Genomic DNA, 20,975 nt, shown 5'->3' on the forward strand with positions numbered 1-20,975 from the left:
TGGCCGTACGAGGAGAGTTTGTCCAAATATACAAGAACACATGCAGAAAAATCCAGAGTGTGAGATGGTCTATAAAAGAAATGGCGTGTCTTCAAAAATGTTAATATCATGAAAGATTAAAAAAAAAAAGTCACGAGAAATTTTTCCAGATAAAGGGACATTAACGAGGCATGAAAATTAAATGCAATTTTTAATTTCCCAAACCAGAAAAAAGTAAACAATTGTAAAAGTAAACAGTTGACACGATTGGCACAACGAGGGAAGCCTGAGTATGGATTGTATATTAGATGTTATTGACTCAATATTACTTTTGCAATATTTACTTTTGTAAAGATGGTATTTTGGTTACTTAGAAGTTACACACTGAAGTATATAGGGACGATGTGACATGATAGATCCACTTACTTTCAAATGGTTCAGCAAAACAACAGCAAATAGGTGAATAGAGAAGAAAACATAAAGTGGCAAATGTTAAAAATTGGAAAATCTAGGTGAAGCATATATTAGTGTTCATTGTGATATTCCTTTTGATTTTCTCCATTGTTTTGAAATTCTGCAAAATAACAGCTGAACAATGTATATTTAAAATCACAACTTGTTTTAAAGTTTATTTATTTATTTTGAGAAAGAGAGAGAGAGCATGCACAGGGGAGGGGCAGAGAAAGAGGGAGTGAGAGAGAGTCCCAAGCAAGCTCTGCACTATCAGCACAAAGCCCGACGTGGGGCTCGAACCCACGAACCATAGGATCATGACCTGAGCCAAAGCTGGGCGCTCAACCGACTGAGCCACGCAGGTGCCCCAAACCATGACTTTTTTTTCCAAAGTAAATAGAACAGTGGATCTGAAATGTTACCTTTGTTGCAAAAAATGAAGAGAAACAAAAATACTCATTTGTATAAGCAAACCTTAAAAAGATAAATTTTAAAATCTAATAAAGTGTTTTCAATAGGAAGGAGAGAAGAAGGTGGAAACAAGATTCTCAGTGTATAAGTTTTTATATTGTTTTGCTTCTTCATGTAAATATAATATCTATTTTAAAACACAGCATTAAATAAAATGCAACAGAACATAGAAGAAATGACATGGGCTCCTGAGTCAGACTTCTTGGAGTCAATCCTGTTCTATGACTTCCCAGCTTACCATTGCTTTAGGCAAATTGTGGAACTCCCAACGCCTGTTTTCTTCTCTGCAGAGTGAAGACAATAATGATACCTGCCCACTGGAGGATCAAAGTACTCAGACCACGCCTGGCACTCTTCAGAGTAAGTTTCCAAAGGAAGCAGATCTTCAAACCAGTAGAAAGAATAGAAACTGTCTGGTTTCAACTTTTGGTTCCAATTTTTCTTTTTTAGAAAAGCTAAATTTGTTTCCCTAGAAGAAAAAAATGTAATATCTTCAGAGCCCCACACCGGCAGGGGCTGCCTCATGGTGTGAATTTCCTATGATCTCGGTGTGATGGAGCTGGACCGGTCAGTCCTTAAATAGCACAAAGTCAACCCAGTCGTTTAACAAAATTCCAGCTGGTGGCAGAGAAAGGCCGAGAATGCAGGACACATGGCTCTCTTTCCAGTACAATGTGTTATTTGTCAGAGCTGACACTCAGGCTGAGAAGAAATTCATTCAGTCAATAAATATTTTTTGAATGGTTACATGGGGGGGTGCTTGGATACAGTAATGAACAGAGAAGTCTACCCATGTAGGAGGGGCAGAGAAAAAAAATAAAGACATACATAAAATTTAAATACACAATAAAATTTCAGGTAGTGGTGTTATAGAGGAAAGCAAAGCTGAGGAGGGAAATCAAAGGTAACAGGGCCAGGAGGGTTTTGTTATTTTAGGTAAGATGAAGGCCTCTTTGAAAAGGTGGCTTTTAAGCAAAAATCTGAATGAAAGAGGGAAGATTCAATGGGAAGGAAGCCTGGGCTACATAGGCAAGTGGGCAAGATGATTACTAACTTCCCTTTTGATACTAAATTATGTGAGCTCCTTAGGATACAGGGCCTTATAAAACCCTGACAGCATGATCTACTTCTCAGCAATACCAACATTCAGTAAACTGTGCAATCTTTCAATTATGGTCGTAACTCGGTCCCATCTCTTCTCTAAAATGAATAAAACCCTGGGAACCCATTCATCTCTGAATATGAGGGACATTATCTGGGAATGGAATACACAATTGAAAGAACTTTCAGAGGACTTCTCGTCATCTCTAAGGCATTGAAAGTGACTCCAGTCTAAAGTAAGTAAGCAAAGCAGAAAATCCTCTATGGGAACCATAAATATTCTGTGTGGTGTTCTCTGTAAGCTTGACAATTGGACCATACACAAACACATGATCCAAGAAGAACAAATTATAAATTGGATGTCATCAAAAGTAAAAGCTGCTCTTCTAAGGCTCTATTAAGAGAATGAAAAGACAAGCCACAGGCTGGGAGACACTCTTTCCACATCATACATCTGATAAAGGACTTAATCCACAATACGTTAAGAAACCTCAAAACTCAGTAACGAGAAAACAAACAACCCAGTAAAAAAATGGGTCAAAGATTTGAACAAATACTTCACCAAGAAAGTATACTGATGGCAGATAAGCACAGGTAGAAAAACTCACTGCTGTTAGTCAATAGGGGAATGCAAATCAAAGCCACAATGAAATACCACTACAAACAGATTAGAACGGCTAAAATTGGAACGGCTAACCATGTCAAGTGTGGACAAGACTGCGAAGGAACTGGAATTCTCATACTCGGTTGGCAAGAATGCAAAATACTGCAGCCACTTTTAAAAAGTGTTTGACAGTTTCATAAAAGGCTAAACACATTCTGATCATATGATCCAGCCTTTCCATATTTAGGTATTTACCCAAGAGAACAAAACCCAACTCAAATGTGTATCAATCAATAGGTGAATAAATGAAAAAACCTATGGCATCTCCATACAATGGACTATTAGCAACAAAGAGGAATAAACTATTCATACATGTTAGAACAGGGGTGGACCTCAAAATCATCATGCTTAGTGGAAGAAGCCAGACAAAAAGAATACATATAGTATGATCCTATTTATTTAACATTCTAGTAAATGAAAACTAATCTGTTGCAACAGAACACAGGTTTGGAGATAGGGTAAGGGCTGGAAGGGCTGGGGATGGGAGGAGGGGCAGGAGGAAAAGATCACAAGGGGCATGAGGAAACGTTGGGGGTTGATGGGTATGGTGTGTTCATTACTTTGGGGGTGATTTCACAGGGGTATACACATGTCAAAATTCATCAGATTTTATACTATAATATATTCAGTTTATTTTATATCAATAGTACTGCAATAAAGCTATTAAAAATAAAGTAAAATTTTAAAAATTCCTGAACAAACTAACAAGAAATTCCACCGTCCAAAATTTGGAGTCAATAAGGATTTTTAAAATGCTTAAATTTATTTAGTTTGTATGAGGTCCATGGGGAAGGCCTCCGGGCATTTCACTGGGGCACCTGGGTGGCTCAGTCGGTTAAGCATCTGACTTTGGCTCAGGTCATGATCTCACAGTTTGTGTGTTTGGGCCCTACATCAGGTTCTCAGCTGTCATCACAGAGCCCACTTTGGGGTCTGTCCCCCTCTCTGTCTGCCCCTCTCCCGCTTGCTCTCTGCCTCTCTCAAAGTAAATAAATAAACTTTAAAAAAAAGAAGGCCTCTGGACATTTCAAATTATGTATTAACTGGGTAACCCATTGGTTAAGCCTAGTTCTCAACAGCTCACTGTAAAAGAGAGTAAGCTTTGATAAAAGGTTAATGGTAAAGTGCTCTGGGGCTGGAGGAAAGAAGGTCTGAGAGTGAGTAAATCATGACTTTCATTTACAAAGTGGATGGCCTTGGTCAAGTTGCTCAACTGCTCTGAGTGTCAGCTTGCCCATCTGTCATGGAAAAAAATAATAACTTGTGAGATTATTAAGAGAATAACTGAGAGAAAAATCACCTGACAACAAAAAGGGTTTTGCTGTCGGAATTCTGTTGTTACACAGAAGTGAATCACCCCAAGGGTAGTCAAGAGGAACCACAACTCTCCTGGTCAAATTAACCATCCACACCCACTCACTCCGATGCTGATTCATTTGTTCAGCAGCAACCACTGCTTCCAGAAAGGCACATGTGACCAGTCCCCTCTGAAGACATGAGAGAGATCCTAACATCTTCACATTCCATTTGTTCACAAAGTCTTCCTTGATGTTAAGTTCTGTTCCCTGCCCACTCCCTTTTTTTTTTTTTTTTAACTTCTGGGCTTCTTTCAAGATGGCACCATGCATCTCAGCTTTCAGACTTTGGACTGGCTTACCACCTGTCTTTGGACAGCTGTACAAAAATGCTTTGTGATCTCAAGGGGATCCACCATGTTTGCTCTCCACTTGGGTTATTTGTCACACTCGCTTTTAGTCCCTCCAACAGATGGTTAATTTGGCTCCAGAACCTACCATGTCAGTAATTCACAGTCATTCACAAACACAAGTTTCCACCTGACAACCACTGCAACACATAAGACTGGTTTATCTTTAAAGCTACTGTGGAGATAAATGATAAAATATGAGGCAAACCTCTCAGTAATAAAAGAAAACTAGTGTCAATGGACTAATAGTAGTGGATAAACAGCATCATAATCGTATTTCAATTATATCCAGGAATATATACTCTCCTCTTGAGGCTTGCCTCCTTTTCTTACTTTCCCAATTTCGGATCATTTAGTACAGGGGTTGGCAAACTTTTTTGGCAAAGGGCCAAGTAGTAAATTTTTAGCTTTGCCAGCCAAGAGACAAAATGAAAGACATTGTAAAGATACTTATGTAACCATTTTAAATAAAACCATTTAAAAATGTAAAAGCCATTTTTAGACTGTGGGAAAGAAAGAGAAGGAAAGAAAGAAAGAAAGAAAGAAAGAAAGAAAGAAAGAAAAAAAAAGAAAAGAAGCAAGGAAGGAAGGGTGCCTGGGTGGCTCAGTCAGTTAAGCATTTTACTCTTGATTTTGGCTCAGGTCATGATCTTATGGTTCATGGGTTCGAGCCCTACATCAGGCTCTACTCTGACAGCACATAGCTTGCTTGGGATTCTCTCTCTCCCTGTGTCTCTGCCCGTTCCTTGCTAGCTCTCTCCCTTTCAAAACAAAAATAAACTTAAAAAAAGTAAGAAAGAAAGAGTGGGATGGAGGGATAAAGAAAGAGAAAACAAGAAAGAAGGAAAACAGGAAGAAAGGTTAGGCAGTGGGCTGAAATTGACCCAGGAGCAATAGCTGGCCAATTTGTTTTAGTTGCATGTGATTTAGCTTCAGTAATTTAACACTCATGGAATCCAACTTCAGAGCTTTTTCCAAATTAATTAGAACATGATGACCTTTGTTATATTCTGGTAAATTATTTTAGGACATGAAGGGGTTATGCCTCACACAGATCTCACTGAACTTATTCCAGTGGGATTACTGGGAATTTGGACTCCCTCCACTGTTTCTCTTTGAAATGTTTACTACTTCAATATTTTTGGGCTTCTTCCATAACCTATTTAACAGAAAACACATTTTCATCAGTGCTTTTAGTCTTTTCCATACTGGAATGCTTTGGATCTTAAAAAGAACTCTGTTGGACTAATTAATGGCTTTGCAAGCCGTCAGAAATCAGCATGGCTTGTTTGCCATCACTATTGGTGGATGCTGGCCGAGATGATTAGAATTCTCTTAACATAGTATTTTTATGGGAGCAAATATTTCCTTTGAGAAATGCCAAACTTTTCTGGGGAGATAAACTTTCACAAGGCACCATCGACCTTTTGTTCCCCGGTATTTAAAGTGAGCGAGATTTCACTCCAGATAATTTCATGTCCACTCTTTTTCCACATCTGGATCTCAGCTCCAGCAGAAATGGCAATAGCCTGCAGAAGTCTAGGTAGGGATAGGACGTGCTCCGACAGATATGTCACATTGTTTCCATCCTTTGAATGTGTGGCCTCAGCTCCCATTCCTCATGCTCAGTAGATGACCTCCCCTCATCCTGAAGAATTGAGAACAAACAGCATCCGCTGAGCATTGCCACATCGCCAACTCAAAACGTATTGGCACCTTCACTTGTCTTTTCTTGCTTTGTCCTTCCTTTGGAAGAAAACATGTTCTTTTCCTTTACACACCTACCTTCTCAGCTGCTCTTTGCTATCCTACACTGCCCCTCACTTCACAATATCATGCTGTTCCTGATCTACTTGCTGCATTTTCCTTTTCTTCCTTCCCACCACTCCTCATTGGCCTTAAGTATATGTCGGGGCCCCTGGGTCGCTCAGTCAGTTAAGCTTGTGACTCTTAATTATGGCTCAGGCCATGATCTCACGGTTCGTGGGATCAAGCCTGGCACCAAGCTCCCTGCTGAGAGTGTGGAACCTGCTGAGAGTGTAGGCCCCTCCTCTGTTTGTGTACTCTCTCTCTCTCAAAAATAAAACAAGTAAACGTTAAAAAAAGTATACACATCTGTCTCCCATCATTAAAAATAATAACTCTTCCAGTCCAAATGCTGCCTCAAGCCACCAGACTTCCTTGCCTTCTTTTTACTACCAAGCTTCTATTTTAAACCAAGCAAGCAGTTCTCACTCCCTCCACTTCCTCATTATCCACTCACTCCTTGAAATTTATCATCTTCCTATCCTGATGAAACCACTCTCTTAAAGACCACATGTAATTTACCAACTTAAAAATTCCAGTGGCTTCCCCCCACCCCTGACACACATACTCATACTTACTTTTCAATTTCTGCAAACTAAAGACATCTTCCTAAAATCTATTTAAAAATTTTTAATGTTTATTTATTTATTTTGAGAGAGAGAGAGAGAGAGAGAGAGAGAGAGTGAGAACAGGAGAGGGACAGAGAGAGAGAGAGAGAGAGTGAGAACAGGAGAGGGACAGAGAGAGAGAGAGAGAGAGAGAGAGAGAGAGAGAATCCCAAGCAGGCTCCACACTGACAGTACAGGGCCCAATGCAGAGCTCGGTCTCAAGAACCACTCAAGAACCATGAGATCATGACCTGAGCCAAAACCAAGAGTCAGACGTTTAACCGACTGAGCCAGCCAGGTGTCCCTAAAATCTATTTTAAACAAAATGTTTGGGAGCGCCTGGGCGGCTCAGTAGGTTAAGCATCAGGACTTTTGCTTTAGGCCCAGATCATGAGCTCTATGTTCCTGAAATCAACCCCTGAGTTGGGCTCTGGGTTGACAGCACAGAGCCTGCTTGAGATTCTCTCTCTTCCTCTCTCTCTGCCCCTTACCTGCTCTCTCTCACACACACACTTTCTCTCTTTCAAAGTAAATAAACTTAAAAAAAATCAACTAAACATTTTGAAGGAGTCTCTACTGACTATTGAATTTAGCCCAACCCCAGATGGTTAGTACTTAAGGACTTCCATCTAATCACAAATAGTTTTCTCTAACTTTGCATGCACTATATCTTCTAAACAATTCGGTCTGTCCAACTATTGTTCCTGGAGCACATCCAATGTCTTCTAGCTTAGCATCTCTTAAGCATCTGGCTGATGGTTCTATGGAGAAGGACCATAGCCACCGATCATAAAGCCTTCTATAATCTCAACAGAATGTCACTTGAATGTAATTAATTTTTTTTGAGGAGTTTTAAAACTACAGGAAAATACTCAGTTGAGGAGAACAATTCCAAGTACCCACCACTGAGAATTAACCTACTTATTTGTTTTCATTTTTAATTCAAATTTTAAGTGAAAAGGATTGAAACATTACGATAGGTTTGAAGTTTGTTCTCTTACCCAGCTCTGCCCCTCCAGAAGCCAGATCACAAATTTGGTAAATGTTTTCCTGGTCCATGCATTTAAATCTCTGATGCACATTTACATATATAAAAAAAAAACAAACCCCTATAGTATCATTTCTTGCTTTTAATTTAACATCTGGTAAAAAATACAGTTCATAACTCTAAAACTTGTTTTGTTCCTCTCAAGATCTCATTGTTTTGAGACAAATCAATTTATTTATTTGAAGTGCCATACAGATATATCATAATTCTAATATAAATATATTTATAACATGTCTATATCAAAAGTCATATTATGTCCACCATATGCATGCATCACAATTTATTATTCATTTCCATATTGATGAATATCTAGTTGATTTCAATTCTTTTATTATTGCAAGTGATATCATAGTGAGTATCCTTGTCTATCTCCTTGAGGGTAAGAATTTTCCTTTGGCTATACTCAGAAATGAAAATTGCTAAAACAGAGGTCTACATACTTTCAAATTTTCTAGAGAATGCCAACTTAATTCTCAAAGCAGTTGTAATGACCCTTTTTCTACATTCTCACCTACACTTGGAATAATTAGATTTTAAAAATTGTCATTGCTGCTTTATTTTGCTAATAGCTAATAAAAGTGAGCATTTTCATATCTTTGGTGGCTAGAAGCTTTCCTTTTCTGAAAATTGTCAGTTAATAATGTTTGCCTATTTTTCTTTTTTTTTTTTTTTTAAATTTTTTTTTTTCAACGTTTATTTATTTTTGCGACAGAGAGAGACAGAGCATGAATGGGGGAGGGGCAGAGAGAGAGGGAGACACAGAATCGGAAACAGGTTCCAGGCTCTGAGCCGTCAGCCCAGAGCCCGACGCGGGGCTCGAACTCACGGACCGCGAGATCGTGACCTGGCTGAAGTCGGACGCTTAACCGACTGCGCCACCCAGGCGCCCCTTGCCTATTTTTCTTATGGAGTTGTGGGCGTTCTTTATATACCCTCCGTACTTATCCTTGTATATCTGGCAAATGTGTTCATTTCAGTACTCTGCTTCTCTTCATTTTGCTCATTGTGCCTCTTGTCATTTAGAAACTTTAAAATTTTTGGTTTAGACAAATTTTTCACTTATTTCTCTTATGAATTATTATTAAATTCTTTATTATATTTTCCTTTTTTTATTATTTTGTTTTGTTTTGTAGTCTGACTTGTTTAAGGAATCCTTCCCTACCCCAGGAGCTTATTCTCCAAGGACAGGTTCTAATCTGATTTACGTGAGATTTTAATCTTCAATACGTCTAAAACTTATTTTTCTGTGGAATATAAGGTAGGTCTTAATTGTATTTTATTTCCCCACACAGAAATAGAATCATATCAGTACTATTTACTGGACAGGCCATTATTTCCCGTTTTATGTGCATTACCTCCTCTCTTAGATACCAAGGACCTAGATAAACTTGGGTCTGTTTCTGGGCTCACTATTCTGTTCTAATAATTTGTGTATCTATTACTCTATAATGATACATTGTCTTAATTATTACACACATGTTTATATAGATTAATATATATCATACAATGTAGAATTATAGATGCTAATAAATCTTTGATATTGGTAAGAGGAGTCTCAGTTTCCTTTTAAAGAACTGTCTTGGGGGCGCCTGGGTGGCGCAGTCGGTTAAGCGTCCGACTTCAGCCAGGTCATGATCTCGCGGTCCGGGAGTTCGAGCCCCGCGTCAGGCTCTGGGCTGATGGCTCAGAGCCTGGAGCCTGTTTCCGATTCTGTGTCTCCCTCTCTCTCTGCCCCTCCCCCGTTCATGCTCTGTCTCTCTCTGTCCCAAAAATAAATAAACGTTGAAAAAAAAAATTTAAAAAAAAGAACTGTCTTGGCTATCACTGGACTTTTATTCTATATGACTCTTAGAATATTTGTTCAAGTCCATGGAAAACCTATTTGGAGATTTTACTGGAATGACATTTATTTTGCTGAAAAAGTTGCATTATCTGTATATATTTAATCTTTCTCGTGAAATCAGTGAATTTTTCTCCTTGCTTAGGCCTACTTTTTTTTTTTTTTTTCTTTTAGAGTTTATTTTTAAGTAATCTCCACACCTGACCTGGTGCTTGAACACATGACCCCAAGATCAAGAGTCACATGCTCCACCAGCTGAACCAGCCAGGTGCCCCTCCTTAGCCCTGCTTTTGTGTCTTTCAGTAATATCCTTAATTTTCTCCATAAATAGTTTGCACATCTACCTTAGATTTATTCTTAGATATGTTTTGTAACTATTCCTTATTACATTTTCTTGTTCATTGTTAGCTGTTAAATTTCATGTTGTCCATCTATCAACTGACTTTAATGAAATCTTTCATTAGTTTTAATAGCTTGTAAATTCCCTTGAGTTTTCCATGTGCACAATCATATTGTCAGGAAAAAAAATGTCAATTTTCTTTTCCCCTTTCAAACATTACACAGTTTCTGTATTTTTTCAGGCATTTTCCTGGTATTAATTTACTGGCTAGACTCTCCTATATCATGATTTTTTTTTCATTCTTACTTTTTATATTTTATTTTATTTTATTTTATTTTATTTTATTTTATTTTATTTTATTTTATTTTATTTTATTTTCAACGTTTATTTATTTTTGGGACAGAGAGAGACAGAGCATGAACGGGGGAGGGACAGAGAGAGAGGGAGACACAGAATCGGAAACAGGTTCCAGGCTCTGAGCCATCAGCCCAGAGCCTGACGTGGGGCTCGAACTCACGGACCGCGAGATCGTGACTGGCTGAAGTCGGACGCTTAACCGACTGCGCCACCCAGGCGCCCCTATATTTTATTTTTTAAAATATTGATTGACTGATTAATTGACATGTAGATAACATCCTCCCACATGACACTGAATGGCAAGGATCACATCCTCATTCCATTCCTCATTTCAGTGGGAATCCTCTTGTTTCATCACTAAGAATTATGTTTATTGTATTCTTTGGGGAAATTCATTCTATCAAGCAAATGAAATTTCCTTCAGTTCTAGGTGGCTGTAAGTTTTAAATCATAAAAGAATTAAAAGAATAAAAGAATTTTGAATATATATACTCGAAGGAGTTTTTCTGCATCTAATAAAATGACTACATTTCCCCCCTCTGCTAATTTGTTATTATAGTGAGTTGAAATAGCAAGTGTTCCGATTTAATAACCCCTGTATCCTGGGATAAGTCCTACGTGGTCCTCTTAGTTGTCTGGTTGGCTTGATTAGTAGACACCAGGAATTGCTTTGCTGGCTGAATAGGCTGTTATACTGGAAGTTCTGACAAGACTCTAGAATGACAGCTATCAGACACAATAGTCAACTTGAAATAGACTACGCAGTAGAATTTGGATAAGAGGTGACCAAAGCTTCTTAGATCATTGGTAAGCCTTTTATCTATATCAAAGGTATAAAAGATTCTGGAGCCAGAGTTTCAAAAGGGGATTTAGGAAGAGGGTTTTGTTTTGTTTTGTTTTGTTTTTGTAAGGAATTATGGTATGAACTATCCATCCCCACTCCCCACCACTGTAACCCCAAGGATCGGTGATGGGTCAGGATTTCTGCACAAATCTGTGCATGCTCTTTAATGCACAAGGACACAAGGAAGGGGGAACATATAGGGCCTGAAATCCCTTGTGTGCTACTCACCAAGGTCAGTTGGAGAAAGGATCACCTTTTTCTAATTCAAACCAAGGAACTGTTTGGGGCAAGTCTGCTCCCCTCCTTAAACCCAGTGGAAGGGGATTCAACAGGATTACTCTGAGAGCCTTCTCTGTGTCATCCAAAGCTAGGCTCCAGTAGACTGATTCCCAGCTAAAGTTCTAAGGGGCTGAAGATGGGCTGGCTTGCTGCAGACAGCTGAGGCACGTGGGATCATCTCCCTCCCTGCGTTTGTCAGAGCAAGATGCTCTGGGTGGGGGAGGGAAAACAACATGAAAAAACTCACAAAACAAGGCATTCGTTTTAAACATGCCTTAGGCCCAGAGAGCACAAGAACAGGTTAAACGGTAATACACATGGAAAGAACTATTTAGCTCTTTTTACCTCTCCTTTTCTGTGTACCTTCTTCTCATTCTCAGCCTCAGAGGGGCTGTTAGCAGCATTTAAGTGTGGTGGAATTTAGCAAGAAAAAGCAGTCAACTCAGCCCTCCTTCCGTGGCCACTGGGTTTTCACAAAACCCAGCTACATCTCGGGAAGAAAGATCTATCCTTGAATCAAGTTTTAAGTTTTGATATGAGACTTACCATTTGAATTTCTGAATTGAGACTGTGTTTGACTTGGGATTTTTTCATTGCCTAGGAATAATCAGAAAAATCCTGAGTATGCCTGAGTTTTCATCCGGGAGGGGGGAAGCAGTCCACTTCTTCACACACATTTTAAAGGCAGAGTGGGAAACAAAATGAAGATGTTTTATGAGTACGTCCTATGATTCTTGCTTGTTCGCTGCGCTAGTTACACAAGTACTATATTTAGGACTGTTGTGTTTTTGTTGATTGATGATAATGATCTTCAGTTTTCCTTTCTGATACTATCTTTATCCAGTTTCTTATCAAAATTATAATAACCTCAAAAGAGGAGTTGGGTGCAGAGCCTGATGCAGGGTTTGAACTCACAAACCGTGAGATCATGACCTGAGCTGAAATCAAGAGTCGGTTGCTTAACCGACTGAGGCACCAGGTGCCCTACCTTTTTAAAAAATATTCTTAATTACGGAAGTGAGGCATCTTTCGGTTTTTGAGGATTTATTAACATTTTTCAGTATAACCTTTGTCAACCAAACCTTTGTTGGCCTTTGTTGAGAGGAAAAGTTTCTTGACTGATTCAGTGTTTCTAACAGTTTTCGTTATGTTTGGGTCTTTTATTTCTTCTTGGGTCAGTTTTGGTAATTTCTGTTTTTCTTGAAAATTTTCAATTTCATGTAAATGTTTAAATTTATTGTGACATTATATGGGTAAATATTATGAATGCTGGTCTATATTTCTTCTTTTCTTCTTCTCGCGAAACCCTCAAGGGAAGACCACTCCCTGGCTGTCAGGCCTGCCCATATGACTTGGTCTGTCCAGTGCAATATGACAGAAAGTGATGGGTATCACCTCTAGGTACCAGGGTATAGCTAATAGCCAGTGTGGGGTGATCATGAAAGCAAATAGTAGGAGATCAGAGCACCCTAGAAGGCTCAGCTACCTGCAGAAAGATCTTGGAGAATCACCTGGATAAACTAAGGGCCTTTTGTGAGCATAAATCAGCTTCTATTTTGTTAAGCCATTGAAATCTTTGTATTGATTTTTACTGTAATACAAACTAGTCTGGCCTAATAAAATATTGCATATTTTTATATTGTATGTATTTGTATTTATAATAGTGCTTTCTTCTTTTTTTGACATGTTGTTACAGATTTACTAACATTTTCATTAGTCTTTTCAAAGAATCAGCTTTTATATGGTTGGTTCTGCCTAAATACCCTTTCTATTTATTCTTTTCTTCTCCTTTGTATTTACTCTGTTGTCTGCTCTAGCTTCTAGAGTTGAATATTTAGCTTGTTTACATTTAATCTGCTTTGTTTTTTAATACATGTCTTAAAAGTTATAAATTTTCTCTAAGCACTGTTTAGTTATATCCTACCAGTTTTTAAAACTTTCTTTAGAAATTATTTTTAAGATGGAGCACCTGCATGTCACTCAATCAGTGGATTGAGTGACTGACTTCAGCTCAGGTCATGATCTCACGGTTCGTGGGTTTGAGTACTTCATCGGGCCCTGTGCTGACAGCTCAGAGCCTGGAGCCTGCTTCGGATTCTGTGTCTCCTTCTCTCTCTGCCCTTTCCCTGCTGGCTCTCTCCCTTTCTCTCTTTGTCTCTCAAACACAAATATGAATTTAAAAATTAGAAAAAATTATTTTTAAGAAATTCATAATTTCCACTCTGACTCATTATCATCTTTTATTGCTGATATTGAATCTATTTGCATTGCAGTCAAGGACACAGGTTATAGGCTATCACCTCTTTGGATCTTTGTGGCCTAAAAAGTGGTCAGGTTTCTTGACTGTTCCATGGATGGCTAGAAGGATATTCGTTCTCTGCATACTAGTTCAGAATCTTACAGGCAGTTATTAGGTAAAGTTTGGGACTCATATTGTTCACATCTCCTGTGTTTTTACAAAATTTCTCTTCTTGATCACATTTTCTAAGAGATACATGTTTAAGTCTCCCCATATAACTATAGATTTATCAGTTTTCCATATGTTTGACTCTGCTTTATGCATCCACATTCATGATAATCATATATTTTGGTGAACTGTTGCTTTAATTATTGGTAGTATTTTTAACTCTAGAAATAATTTTTCCTTTAATGCATCTTTTTCTAATACTAGCATTTATAGCTTCTTTTGGCTATTTTCCTGACCTATCTTTTCACATAGTTTTATTATCTACTGTTATGTCTTATTTTTCCATAAGTTTGATTCCTTTTTTTTTATTAAAAAAAATGTTTCTTTATTTTTGAGAGAGAGAGACAGGAGGAAGACAGAGAGAGAGAGAGAAAGAGAGAGAGAGACCATGCAAGCAGGGGAGGGGCAGAGAGAGGGAGACAGAGATTCCAAAACAGGCTCTGCACTGTCAGTATAAAGCCTGATGTGGGGCTCGACCTCACAAACCATGAGATCATGACCTGAGCCAAAGGTGGATACTCAACTGACTAAGCCGTCCAGGTGCCCCCTTAAGTTTGATTCTTACAATGAAGAACAGGGCTGGATATTAAAAACATCATCTGATAAGAATACTCCCTTTCCAACTGGATTGATACGATGAAACAAAAGTCACCCCTTATCCACAGGGGATACATTCCAAGCCCCCCACAGATACTGCTGGACCCTATATGTACTGTTTTTTCCTTTATGTACATACTTATGATAACGTTTTATTTTGAAATTAGGCACACCAAGAGAATAACAACAAGAGCTAATGATAAAATAGGGCAAAATAACAAGGTGTAATACAAGTTACATGAATACAATATTCTATTGTACTGCACTCACCCTTCCTGCCATGATGTGAGACTATCAAACGCCTACATGATAAGATGAAGTGTAGTAGATGACGTATGCATTGTGACGTAGCATTAGGCTACTAATGACCTTCTGAGGATACATCAGAAAGAGGATCATGGGCTTCTGGACCAAGGTTGACTGCAGGTGCCTGAAATGACAGAAAGCAAAGCCAAACCATGGATAAAGGGGGACCAGTGTATAATAAATCCTGTAACTCAGATTCAGATTCAACACTTAATAGATGTGCTATGTTGTATCACCTATCCATTCCACATGCTATTTTCTTTCTTGGCCTTCTTGGCCGTTTTTCCTCTTGCTCCTCCTCCTTATGTATAATTGTTTTAAAGTCAATCCCTCAGCTAACCAATGAGGATTTTTTCTCAAACATAACCATCATAAAATCTGGAAAAAAAAAACCCAATAATTTCTTCACAATATTTAATAACCCAGTCTACATTAAAATTTCCACAAAGAAGATTCATTTGTTGCATTTTGTTGTTGCCTTTTTGTTTAATGACTATTTCCTCTGTTCTTCTCTTTTTATTCTACATCACATTTTGTTGGAAAAAACAAATTATTTTTCCTGTAGAATATCCTACATTCTGAATCTGGTAGTATGCTTCTTCAAGGTGGCTTTTAACTTATTTTTCTAATCTCATGATTACTATAATAATTAGATTTAGAGAAAGATTAGATTAGATTCTAGAAATCCAGTTTGTTCTAGGATAAAAGCTCTATTCTTCCTCTTCACTTACCAATTTTCAGAATAATGATTTTGTTTCCTACAATCCTCCAGGAGAGGTCAGTGAGGTTTCTTTTTTTCAGCATTATGATCTCATGAATATTATATATTTGATATGATAATCTCTTATAAACTGATGACCTTTATTTAAAATTTTATGGTTTCTTATATTTCTGACATACTTCTGCCACATTACTTCATGTTTTTCTGTTTTGTCATGTTTTTCTTTGCTCTCCCCCATTCTTCTTCTTATTTATTAGATTCATTGATTATTCTCTTTTTTTTTCTACTCACTTATGCTTAGATTTAGTACTTTAACAAAAATATACAATTTGATAAAGTATAAAGTCCTTAATTATTTACATCATTCTTACCAATAACATCAGGATGTTGGAACTTTTTAATTGTGATCTTATGTTTCCATCTTCCATGCTATTTTTGCTTATTGTTTTAATTTCACTTTTTAAAATCCATCAAATATTCTAATTTTTATTGTCATAAGTTTATAGCCAATGCTTTACATTTCCCAATGTATTTACAATGTTCTTAGCTTGTTATTGTCTACTGCATTCCACTAATTCTAGTCTGAATTGCTTTCTTCTTGAACCACATACTTTAGCAGATACATTGGTGAAAGACTGTGAATAGTAATTTCCGTGGGTATAGGTTTGTGTACATATGTCTTTATTTTACTCTCATTCTTGAATGATATTAATATTGGTTACATAACTCTAGGTTGACAATTATTTTCTTTCAAGACTATTAAAATATTCCTTCATCTTTTGGAATATCTGTTATTGTTGATAAGATTTCTGTCAGCTGAATTCTCATTCTTTGTTGGTAACCATCTTCAGGAAATAAAAGGTAGAATGATTAGAAAATAAGAAAACTGAAGAATGATATAAATACCCAGTATAAAAGTCAATAGAATCTATAGCATTACTATTTGAATTAATATTTAGGAATGTTCATTAAGGTTAGTAGATTGTGAAAATAAGTAGTATTTATATACATAGAGAACAGCATGTATGAAGGAACAAAACCAAGAGAAAATGAAATTTGTCATGGTTGAAGTACATGGAATAGAGTAGAAAGGGGTAATTGATTGGGCTGGAGAAAATGAGGGGCGCCAGATTATAAAAGAACCATCTAAGTCATACCAAGGAGTGCAAGTGTAGTACTGAAAATAACCAAATCCATTGAAGGGTATGGAGGAAGCAAAGAATAAGATTTATCATTTTAGAAAAATCCACTAGGCTAAGTCATAAGACAGGGATTAGAGGGGGGTAAGATTAAAGATACGGACAGTTACAAAAGGGGAGGTGAGACATGACAGGTTGTGGGGTGAGGCAAATGAGGAGGGGCACATTGATAAGTTGTATAGGAGGAAGAACTGATTGGATACAGAATGAGGTGAGGGAGGAATCACAGCCATGACCAAGTTTTGGCACAGGGAATGGAGCAAGTGGTGGTGAGAAAGATCAGAATCCAGTTTGGCATACATTGAATTAGAGCATTTTACAGGACTTCTAAGAGGATGTGTTAGAGAAAAGCTTGGTATATGGGTCAGAAACTCAGAAGAGAGATGTGAGTCCCCATCTCTTTACAGATGGTAATTGAAGTCATGGAAGTGAATGAGATCACAGTGGGTAGGAAAGGGCCTAGGAGAGACCAAGATATAGTTTCAAGAAAGGGACATTTGTAAGATGGGCATTGAAAGAGTTGCCAGTAAATAAATTTTATATGTGTGTGTATATATATAAAAAAATATAGTATATATATATAGTATAAATAATATATAGTATATATATAATAAGTACATGAATTATAAACATATAAATTATATATATAAATGTGAAGTCAGAAGGATAGAGCAAATCAAGAAAGTTCACATAATTGAAACCAACAGAATGGAATGGGCCAAGACTTTGTTTTCAATAGAGGTGATGTCATCACAACGGCAAAATAGAGGCGTTTCTACTGTCCCCACCCCCTTACAAGAGAACACCAATTTCAACAATAATCTAGGGACCAGAGTTGGTTTGTGGAATTTGGAGAGTCCAGTGGAGAGGTTCCAGCATACTGCTAGAGCTGGATATATACATCCAAGATTGGAGGCAAGTAAGAGGGAAAGTCGAACAGTTTTACTTTACCTTTCATGTAAGGCAGCACAGCTCAGTGCCAAGAGAGACCATGATTTCTTCCATGCGGGAAAGTGAGAGGGTGTGAGTAAACACCCAGCATCTCTAGCTGTGTGGGATGCTGCCCAAGAAACCCACTTCTTTCTCACCCTACCCAGACTAACACGGTGTGCTACGTAATTGAGGGAGGGGAATGGCTGGGAGAACAGCATCTAGGGCTGTTGGAGGGGGTCACAGTGTTGCAGTTCCTACTAACTGCTTTGCAGACTCCGTGAGGAAGCCTGCTTGCTAGCTCTTGGTGATGTGTCACGTACGGATCTGCTCAATTGACCCACGGACACCCTGGCACTCTGTGTGCCTGACTCACATATGCTACCAGCCTGTGGTTGGCTCCTGGTGCATCCTCCCAAGGGCAGTGAGAGCAAGCCTTTGCAGATGACTAAGCGAGCATGTTCAGAAAGCTAGGCCAACTCTACAGGATTGGGAGAAGGCACACACAGCTGAGTATTCAGTGTATCTCTAAGGAAAACAAACAAACAGGAGGCTGTCAGCACCCAGCATGGCTTTGCAGGATCCAAAGAAGGCATAAAATCTTAAGAATCCTTCCTCAAGGGCGCCTGGGTGGCGCAGTCGGTTAAGCGGCCGACTTCAGCCAGGTCACGATCTCGCGCTCCGTGAGTTCGAGCCCCGCGTCGGGCTCTGGGCTGATGGCTCAGAGCCTGGAGCCTGTTTCCGATTCTGTGTCTCCCTCTCTCTCTGCCCCTCCCCCGTTCATGCTCTGTCTCTCTCTGTCCCAAAAATAAATAAACGTTGAAAAAAAAAAAAAAAAAAAAGAATCCTTCCTCAAGAGGGAACAAGAAGTATAGGGCAGGAGTATCCATAGGCAGGGTCTGAGAAAGCCTCAGAATGTCTAACAGAGCTGACAGAAGGTACTTCTCTTGAAAGGCTTCAAGGGGCACGAAAAGCAAGGTAACATGACACCACCAAAGGAATACAGTAATTTTTTGGTAACTGACCCCAAAGGAGTGGAGGTCTACAGTTGCCCAATAAGTAATTCACAGCAGTCGTTTGAAGGGAGTTCAGTGAGCAATAAGAAAACATAGAAAGACAATTCAACAATATCAGGAAAATAATACACCAACAAAATGAGAAGTTTAATAAAGAGAAATCATCAAAAGGAACCAAAGAGAAATTCTGGAGCTGAAGAATACAATGCATGAGATGAAAATGCAGTAGAAAGTACCAACGGCAGACTTGATCAAGCAGAAGAAAGATTTTAAAGTGGAAGAAAGATCACTTAAAACTATTCAATCAGAGGAGAACAAAGCAAGAAATAAAGAAAGAGTGAAGACAGCCTGTGGGGACTGTGATACAGAAACAATCTGCGTGGTTGCAGTCCCAGGAGAAGACAGGGAGAAAGGGGCAGGAAGCTTATTTAAAGAAATAATGGCTGAGAACTTCCCAAATCTGGGGAGAGATTTGGGCATGAAAGTTCATGAAGCTCAAAGTCTTCAAAATTTTAACTGAAAAAGATCTTCTCCAAGACATTGTAATTTAAAACATCAGAGACGAAAAGACAATTTTAAAAGCAGCAAAAGAAAACAACAACAACAATATTCCTTGTATACAAAAAAGCTGAACTCCAAGAAACAGACAGTAGAATGGTGGTTGTCAGAGGCCATGGAGGGGTGGGAGAAAAGGGGAGATGTTAGTCAAAGGGCACAAGCTTCCATTTCAAGTTCTGGGGATCTAGGGTTCAGCATGGTGATGGTAGTTAACAATACTGCAGCATATACAGTTGCTAAGTTGCTAAGGGAGTAAATCTTAAGTGTTCTCACCACACACGCACAAACACAAAATGTTGTTACCTGAGGTGATAGAGGTGTTCGCTAATCTTATGATGGTGATCTTTCAGCGAAACATGTTGTATCAAATCATCACATTGTATACTTTAAGCTTACACAATTTTATATGTCAATTGTATCCCCAAAAACTGGGTGGGGGGAGGGAAGGCTTTGTTTTCTCCAATACTGTAATCCTACCACATAAAACAGGGCTTGCCGCTTGGTAGGGGATGATCAATGATTGTTGAATGACTGAACGAAGGAAGGACTCATTCATATTATCAAAGGCTTCCTAGAATCCAGGGAATATAAGGACTGAGAATTCTCTACCAAAAACACTGCTGGTGACTTTGGCAAGATTTGTTCCTGTGCAAGAGTGGGTGTTGAATCCACACTGCAGGTGTAGTGAACAGCACAGTAGTGAAGATGGAAAGTGTAGAGAACTCTTCCAGTAGGAGAAAAGAGAGCAGTACCTGGAAGATATTGTGTGGTCCTAGACTTTTGTGTTTATTTTTTAAGAATTGAGACCCTTGGCTATGTTTAAGAGCTGACAGAAGAAAGCCAGAATGCCAGAGAGCTAGAGAATGGAGATTAAAGGTCCAGAAATGGGAAGGGTAGTGCTTCAACAGAGTGGCCCTCAGATGGTTGGGGAAGGAGTCCAGGGCACAGACAGAAGATCAGCCTTAGACAATGGAGGGCTATCTCATCCCCTCAAGGTCGACGCAAACCAGCTTGAGATACGGTGCAGGGAAGCTAAGGAAGTTCCTGTTTGAGGATACTTAGTTTTTCTGTAAAGCAGAGAGCAAGGGCATTTGCTGGGAATTAGGGAAAATAATTAATTTCCTAGGCTGCCTGGAAGTTCTTAATTTATATTTCTATGGAACATATGTCATACCCTTAGGACCTCCCCAGGAACTGTTAGTAATTAAGGCTTTTTAATAGGCCAACTGGAAATGCTGATTTTCATAATTTATTTTCTAATTTATGCTTCTTTCAGTAAGAAAATTGTCATGTTATTTGGCAAAGCTAAATATCAGTCCCTCTCCTCACGACATTGATTATGAGGTTCTTAGATTCTTTACCATCAGGGATTCCTTTTGTAATATTTCCCCATCACCCCTTATGTGTTTGGAAGATACTGTCTAGCAAACAAACTACATTTATAAATGTAGATTTCTATTTTTGATTAATTTGATGTAACATTTGCTCATAGCCAAAAAAAGTAACTGATCAGCATGAGTAATCATGTTTGATTAATCTAATTCAAATCAAAATCAAAGGAATATGACATTTTAGTTATCCTGTGAAATCTTACTGAAGATGAATCTATGATGCTTCTTGGGTTTTTTTGTTTGTTTTTTTGTTTTTGTACATATTGAGAGCAACTTTTGGACTCCCCTTATTTCT

The sequence above is a fragment of the Lynx rufus genome, unplaced genomic scaffold (assembly GCF_022079265.1).
Source record: "Lynx rufus isolate CCGP_SWC_20201006 ecotype Redwood Valley unplaced genomic scaffold, mLynRuf1.p SCAF_1, whole genome shotgun sequence".
In the NCBI taxonomy this organism is placed as follows: Eukaryota; Metazoa; Chordata; class Mammalia; order Carnivora; family Felidae; genus Lynx; species Lynx rufus.